This window comes from Octopus bimaculoides, chromosome 14 (genome assembly GCF_046866305.1).
Source record: "Octopus bimaculoides isolate indiv1 chromosome 14, ASM4686630v1, whole genome shotgun sequence".
Lineage (NCBI taxonomy): Eukaryota > Metazoa > Mollusca > Cephalopoda > Octopoda > Octopodidae > Octopus > Octopus bimaculoides.
In genome coordinates this window covers 18,572,461-18,580,888 of record NC_142941.1, presented here as the reverse complement: position 1 = coordinate 18,580,888, position 8,428 = coordinate 18,572,461, and the positions used below count along the sequence as shown (strand labels likewise).

Below are 8,428 nucleotides of genomic sequence, written 5' to 3'. Positions count from 1 at the left end.
TGTTTATTCATATATACATATTTGGAAAATTTTTTTAATTTTCGAATAGAAAACACAAACACACAACACGTACAGGTACATGTATTTGTGCGTGTCTGCATGTTTGTTTAAATATGCGCTACCTAAACTGTATGTGTTCTTTCGTTAAGAGCAGTCCTCTGATCGAAGGTGTTCCAGGTACAACCAGCCTATCTTATTTTCAGACACTGTACATCTAGGAAACAGTATCCAACGTGTCCTTCTCTTTTAAAGACAGTTTTGTAAGTAATGTAATATGACTGCTATTTCGAGAAGCTAAATGACTGTATACCCCACGACGGGTTATACCTTCAGTGCTTTTTCCTCATTCTGTCAGTATCCTTCCGTTTTAGAATACTGACTTTGACATTTTTTATGTAAATTATGTTATTTCAATTTAAAATTTCGGGACACTCCTAAAAATAGTGTACGATACTGTAGGATATTGCGACACTCCGGTTGGAAATTACTGGAAACTAGTGGTTTCTAACTCGGTTGGTGGGCGTTATTTTCAAACATTGGCGTAGTGCGGGGATTATAACAAGACCTTCGGTGTGTAACTATATTTGGTGATGTGTCCCTTGACTTTTATCGACTAATATTTTTCAAGAGAATGAAATATAGGTAAACTTTAGTGAAAATCGTGGGGGTGAAAGGATCAAATAATATCCATCTTTGTAGTAAGTGATACACCCTCCAGTGTAACAGACACAAGAACCTTTCCTATGATGGCTTCCATGGTTCATCACACAAATGTATAGTGATTATTCCTTGTTCAACCCAACTGTCATAGGAAATCAGTAGTTCTTGTTATTTGCTTCTGATAGTCATCGACAGACAGTTTCTCCTGTTATAGACATCCTAGTTTGGTATCTGTTTACCTCAGAAACAATCACCAACTTCTACTTTGTTCACCTCAGTTTATTTTGTGTGTGTGTGTGTGTGTGAAGAGATTTTGCTCTATTTTATGTTTTTATTTTTAGTTAGGCTTGTGCTTCAGTAGAAACGTCCACTGGTGCACACAGCTTATCGGCCAGAGACAACCATGGATACAACTATAATCATATGATATTTTGTGAACATAATAAATAACTTAATTATTACCTCATCAACACCTGAGTAGAAATAATAAGGTTCAGTCTAATCAATAAGAGATTTATGATAGAAGGATATATGCTATTTCAGGATGCATTCCTTCAAACATTAGCTTCTAATTTGCTGCAATGGTTTTTATCTATTTAATTTCAGCTGTATAATCCCCTAGCCTATCCTTTAACTGGGATCATCAGTACAGTATTGCCTTGACATAGCCAAGAATTCACAGCTATCCTTTTGCCTCTTGAAGAAATAGATCGTCTTTTCCATAATGGCATGTTAATTTTGGAAAATTGTTGATTGAATTAATCTCTCCTTCTCATTTATCAAAAATGTTGAAAGTAAACTGTGTTCAGCGTGAGAAATTATACCAGTATACGAAGTTTCAAACTGTTTAGTTAAAAAAATAATTTAAAAATCTGAACCAAAAAACTGAAGAGATCCTCAGTGGATTGCCATGAGATATTTGTTTATCTACTCAAGGTTAAGATAATTTAGATAACTGAAGAATTTATCTTGTATGGTATTTAGTATGTCTTTCTTTGTGTTTGCTATTGAAATACATTCCGCTGACCACTCTGGTTATATATAATCATCATAATCAACATTTAACATTCGTTTTCTGTGCTGGCATGGGTTGGATGGCTTGGCTTGACATGAACTGCTAAAGCCAGGGGCCACACTGGGTTCCATAATCTGTTTTGGATTGGTTTCTACAACCGGCTCCCCTTCCTAATGCCATCCACTCCACAGAGTGTACTGGATGCTTTTAATGTGACACCAGCACACACACCAATGCTTTTTATGTGGCACCTTGATTTTAGAATCTCAACTTTTTTGTAGTGGCTGGGTCTTTTCAAGTACAGCAATGCACCACATATTTTGGCCCTCTGTTATCTCCTTCGTAAAGTTCAATGTTTTGGGATTGGCCTTCAATACCTCCCATGTCTTCCTGGGTCTCGCTTTTCCACAACTTCCCTCCACTTTAAGTGATTGAAACTTCTTTATGCAACTGTCCTCAAATCATGATCAAACCAATGTGTTTGTTAATCTGAGGTTTTCTCCATTTTCTGATTATTTGCATTATATATATATATATATATATATATATATATATATATATATATATATATATATATATATGTGTGTGTGTGTGCGTCTGTGTGTGTGTGTGTGTGTGTAAATAAACTTTTACAAGGAAGAGGTTGACACTGACTTCAAAGTTTCATCTTGCTTGCCTTCATCAGACAGTCTGGTGAAGGTGAGCAAACTTGGCATAAAAACAAACTGTGTGACTGTGAAGGAGAGTGAGAGTGGAAGTGTGTGTGCTTTAAATTCATTTTGAAATGTTCAGCTTTCTAGTGAGATGGGTTTTGAAAATACTCAAAGTACAAAACAAATTATTCAAACGGTTAATAAATCAGTATGTTTGTGTGATTGTATGTGTATATCTTCCTTCTTTTTTCTCCTTTTCCTTCTTCCTCTTCCTCTCTTCCCTCCTTCTATTACTCTCTTCCCTCCTTCTATTACTCTCTTCCCTCCTCCTATTACTCTCTTCCCTTCACTTCCTTTTCCTCCTACTCCTCCCCTCTTTTCTCTTCCTTGTCCTAGATTCTCCTGCTTTCCCCTGTTTCCCCTCTCCTTTCTCCACACTTCTTCCACCCCTCCCTCCCACTGCTCTTCTTCTCCCACCTCTCCCTCCCATCCTAGATGGATTAGAGGACCATATCTCACTTTCACCTTTCATGTCTGATTTGGTTTCTATAATCGGATGCCCTTACTATCACCAAATGCCTTGCAGAGTGTACTGGGTGCATTTTATCAAAGCACTGACACTAGAAAGGTTGTTATATCCTTGACAAAACTAAAGATACCTCTCAATCCCAAGTTGTCTGTATATACACCTATATGAAGTTCTTATATATGTACATGTGTGTATGTGTAAGTGTGTGTGTGTTTGTGTGTGTGTATGTTTTTGATATATACAATGTGTACGTTGAAATGTTTGTATGTGAGTATACACATGCATGCACGCATTTATGAACTTTTTCAATCTATCAAGAGCAAATCTAGTTAGCTACTAACCACACCACCACCACCACCACCAAGAAAATACCAACAAGAAACTTCATCTGCTATTTCCCTGACATTTACTCTTTGTTTACCAATTCACGATCTTCTTGTAGGAACAACAAAAATATCTTGTTGCAGGTGTTACAGCTTAGAATATATCTCGAAAGATAATATGAACAGAAACCATAGTTTCACTGCCAACTCTTGATATCCATACAAATGTGTGTGTGTGTGTGTGTGTGTTTGTTTGTGTGTGTGTGTGTGTGTGTGTGTGTGTGTGTTTGTTTGTGTGTGTGTGTGTGTGTGTGTGTGTGTGTGTGTGTGTGTGTGTGTATATATATGGGTGATGTATGGTCTTTCAGTCTTGTTTTTCAAATTTCTCTTATATAAAGAAAAAGCCAGACTTTAATTCAGAAATGAGGCTCTTTCATTGACGAGGTAGTCATGTTTGTATTTATATATATTTGTATATATGTAACCGTACATGATTATATGTGGTTTCATGCATGTGTGTCATTGCATCTGGAAATCTGGATGTTTTTCTTATGTATGTGTGCATGTGCGTTTGTTTGCATGTTTGTATATGTGAACATAGTACAGACTAAAATGTTGAGGGGTTATGGACCAGATCTATGGCTGGTGCAAGGTTCCTACTTGACAGAAAGTGACATAGTAGCGGACTAGTATTGTAGCTAGATCTGTGAAACATAAGCAATAAGCTTGAAAAAAAAAAAGCAATAAGAAAGGAGGCATCAGAGATCAGTATCAAGTAGTTAGAAGAGAAGCTAGGCATCAAGTATACATAAAAAGGGCAGAAGCAGAAGGTGAAAGGCTTACATATGTTCTGCAACATAAATATCAGAGAGGTGAGAGATTCTGGATTGCAAGACAGAGTATGAGAGATATTTGAGACTAAGTTGGAAAGAAGTGTCTTTGGAATAATCATGACACACTTTCTTTTACTGGCACTAATAAGAAAGAGGTATAGAAGTGATATGAGAAAGAAAATAGACTCCATCAAATGCCAGTGGGGGATACCTAAAAGTAGTTGATAGTTTCTGTTACCTAGGTGACCAAATCAGCAGTGGAGGTGGATGCTCTGAGAGCGTAGCTGCTAGAATAAGAATAGACTGGGCAAAGTTCAGAGAGCTTCTACCTCTGTTGGTAATAAAGAGCCTCTTCCTCAGAATGAAAGGCAGACTGTTTGTAAAACATGGGCTGTGACTGCAGAGGTCATGCAAAGGCTTTTAAGAAATGAAGCTAGTGTGCTTTGCAGGATGTGCATGTGTGACAGCGTGTCTTGAGAGAAAAGCTAGGCTCAAGAGGCATCAGATGTAGTGTGCAAGAGAGACAAATGTGCTGGTATGGTCATGTGATGCATATGGATGAAGATAGCTATGTAAAGAAGTGCAGATCTCTAACTATGGAGGGAACTTGTGGAAGAGGTAGACTCAGGAAGATATGGGACAAAGTAGTGAAGCATGTTGGGCCCCATGGAGGCGATGACAACTGATGATATGCTGTACTTGAGGAGACTCATCGAGCCTGTGAAACCGTAGTCGTGGCTGGTGCCAGTGTCATATAAATCAGTGCTTCTCAAACTATTGATGTGGCACATTGGCAGTTTTTTTTCCAATGTGCTAAGGACCAGTAATATTTCTTAGTAATATTAATTCATACCAGAAACAATATATATAATGAATATAATAAAAGTTGACAATTTTTAAAATCTTATATTTATTTTGTAAACAAATAATACAATATTACATAAGCATTTTATAATGTTTCTTTCTTTTCTGGAAACTGGCTGCGTACTGGCACTGGTCTGCGGACCACCACTTTGAATAGCACTGATGTAAATGACACTTGTGAAATTGTAGTTATGGACATTGCTGGTGTCATGTAAATGACACCTTTGCTGGTGGCATGTAAAAAGCAACCATTGTGCTCTTGGAGTGGTTGGCATTAGGAAGGGCACCCAGCAGTAGAAACCATGCCAAATCAGACTGGAACCTGGTGCAGCTCTTTGGTTTACCAGTTCCAGTCAAACCAGCTAACCCATACCAGCATGGAAAGTATACGTTAAATGATGATGTTAGTGAATGAGGAAAACACATGGGAAATAGGGGATCCACAGAGCAGCTAGACTATAAGGGACAGTTACTTCATATCCTTAATTGTGCTTTTGATCATATAACAGCATAACTTCAATGACTGGTCTCTGTTGAATTTACTTGGGGCAGGTAGTTTCTCTTCCTTAATCATTCTCCTTCTTCAAGAACCTCTGTTGTATCATTTCCCTCTACATTACTTTCCTCCTCGCTGGCTCCTTATTCACAGCTATTGTCTTTGGTTCACAACAGGTTGTTTTGTTGAAACTTCCATTTGTCCTCTGTTATAAGTCTTTATCTTCTCTGTCTCATCATATATGCACCAACTAATACCTCTTCAAACTTTCATCTGACCAAATTATCCCTATATCTTCCTTCTCTAGAATGCTTTCTGTTTCTGTGTCTGTCTAGCTCCTATTTTGAAGTTGCTTATCACTGATCTGTATTAAATTGTACATCCTTCTTTGGAAAAGGGTTGCTTATCCTATTTTCTGGTAAGTATGAAGTTTATCTGGTTTATGTCTATAATTAATTGGTAGGTAAATAGGTTGCTACTAGATTTCTTGAAGCTAGTAGGGCAAAAAAGTGAGTTCATTTGCATACCAGAACTCTAAGAGTTTTAGATCCCTCTTCATTCCTTGTATTTTATCCATAGCTTCCTTGCACCCATACACACTCACAATTACATGTGTATATGATGCATATATATATATATCATCATCATCATTTAACGTCCGCTTTCCATGCTAGCATGGGTTGGATGATTTGACTGAGGACTGGTGAAACTGGATGGCTACACCAGGCTCCAATCTGATTTGGCAAAGTTTCTACAGCTGGATGCCCTTCCTAACGCCAACCACTCTGAGAGTGTAGTGGGTGCTTTTACGTGCCACTGGCATGAAGGTTAGTATGGCGGTACTGGCAACGGCCATGCTCAAATGGTGTATTTTATGTGCCACCTGCACAAGAGCCAGTCCAGGGGCACTGGCAACGATCTCGCTCGAAAGTCCATTACACATGCTACTGGCACAAGTGCCAGAAAGGCGACGCTGGGCACAGGTGCCATCCCAATTTCGCTTTCGCTTGCCCCAATAAGTCTTCGCAAGCTGAGTTTCGTGTCCAATGAAGGAGTGCCATGTCATCATTGTTTAATGACTGCTTTACATACTGGCATAGTTGGATGGTTTGACAGGATCCAATGAGCTAGGGGACTGTATTAAGATTCAATGTCTGCCTTGGCATGGTTTCTATGGCTAGATGTCCTTCCTAATGCCAACCACTTTACAGAGTCTATTTGGTGCTTTTTTGTGATGATGTTTAGTGAGGTCATTAAGAAATTCTCAAGACAGAGATAAAGCCTCTTTTACTGAGTGGGCTGTAAGTACAGAGGGAGGTAATTTCATGTCAGGTGTAGAGAGGCTAAAGTATGTTAGTGGGACAGGCACAGATATCTTACTACAGAGGAAGTATATGATTACCCTACATTATATAAAGATAGGTGAGAGTAACTGACAGGAAGACAAAGATGGTGGTGACAAGGTGTCAGAGCATAGGCTCCTATAAGACAGGTAAGTAGAAGAGAGACTATGGACAGGATGGGTGGGTAAGTTCATAAGAGCTTGAGAGAAGAGTGATTGATGGCTAGAGACAGGGTGGGGGTAAAAGTGAATGTAGTAAATGAACAGAAGTGGAAGTGTAGCTGATGGTAAATATCAGCGTGGTGGTGAGAGGTGAAAGATATAGAAGTGACTGAGGAAGGAGGAGGCGATAAGTGGCTGTACAGGAAGGGTGGAGATAGATCAGAATATAGAGAGATGATGTACAAAGTGGGAGAGTGGGAGGAGAGAGAGAGAGATGAACAGTAACAGAGATGGAGATCAGAGGTATGTAGGAGTGGCTATAATGGATGGGGGCCAAAGGTTGTGATTGGGGCGTCAATGGCAGATTTGAGAGGGTGTTGGGAATGAGGTATGACAGACCTAAGATGTAGCTCAGAGGAGAAGGAGAGATACTGTAGCCACAGAAAGGAATGATCAGTGGAAAATGTAGGAAAGGCTGATATTGAGAATGGGGGATGGATTTTAATAGGAAGTGGCTCCAGGGAGAGGAGGAGGTGACTGGTAGCACAAAAGTGCATGAAATATGTGCAGATTCTGCTCTCGTATGATTAAAGCAGCTGTAAGAATCTATAAGTATATTCATGTTATCAGCATTGCCTTTACCTCAGCTCTTATGACCACTTATGAGAACTTTTAACAAGAGTAGGATATAAAGAAAACTGTGCTAGCAAGAATGCTTTGGTCTTCTGCCATGTTTCTTGCAAATTTGATTGGTTGTACAGAACTACTGCAAATTAATATTGTTGGTTAGAAGTTTGAAGTAGCAAAAAAGCTGCAGTCACATGAGGCTATAGGATTCTGTGGGCCTCATTCATCATCATCATCATCGTTTAACGTCCGCTTTCCATGCTAGCATGGGTTGGTTGATTTGACTGAGGACTGGTGAAACCCGATGGCTACACCAGGCTCCAATCTGATTTGGCAGAGTTTCTACAGCTGGATGCCTTTCCTAACGCCAACCACTCTGAGAGTAGAGTGTAGTGGGTGCTTTTACGTGCCACCGGCACGAAGGCCAGTCAGGCGGTACTGGCAATGGCCACGCTCAAAATGGTGTATTTTATGTGCCACCCACACAAGAGCCAGTCCAGGGGCACTGGCAACGATCTCGCTCGAAAGTCCTTACACATTGTTCATGTTAATCAACCAGCAATACTTATGTGAAGAAATAAGCATGAGAGATGGTGTTGTAATGTCCAACTTAGAAATGCTTCTGGGCTACGCTGGATTAGGTCAGATATAGGCTAAATGGAGCTCTCACCAGAATAACAAACAGCTGAGAAATTTATACTAGTTTATACTTATGTATACTTGATGCCTAACTTCTCTTCTAACTACTGATCTCTAATACCTCTTTTCTTATAGTTTTTTTTTTTTCAAGCTTATTGCTTATGGTTTACAGATCTAGCTACAATACTAGTCCACCACTATGTCACTGAGTTTGAAAAGCCAGAAGTTGCTGAACAATTTCTGTTCCAGATATTTTTTTTAGCAAAATCACTTGAAGTTTAAAAG

At 39.1% G+C, this 8,428-nt stretch overlaps 1 protein-coding gene across 4 annotated transcripts in view; it reads left to right on the top strand.

The window, feature by feature from the left end:
- LOC106877636 (enolase 4) overlaps window positions 1-8,428 on the top strand; it is a 230,540-nt gene that overhangs the window by 541 nt on the left and 221,571 nt on the right. For 2 of the 4 annotated variants that reach the window (XR_016244234.1, XM_014926583.3), the window contains exon 1: window positions 123-260. The exons of the other annotated variants lie outside the window; for them this stretch is intronic. The gene's annotated coding sequence lies outside the window, so the exon portion shown is untranslated. Of the gene's footprint in view, window positions 1-122; window positions 261-8,428 lie in introns of those variants that run through there. 4 annotated transcript variants of the gene reach the window in all.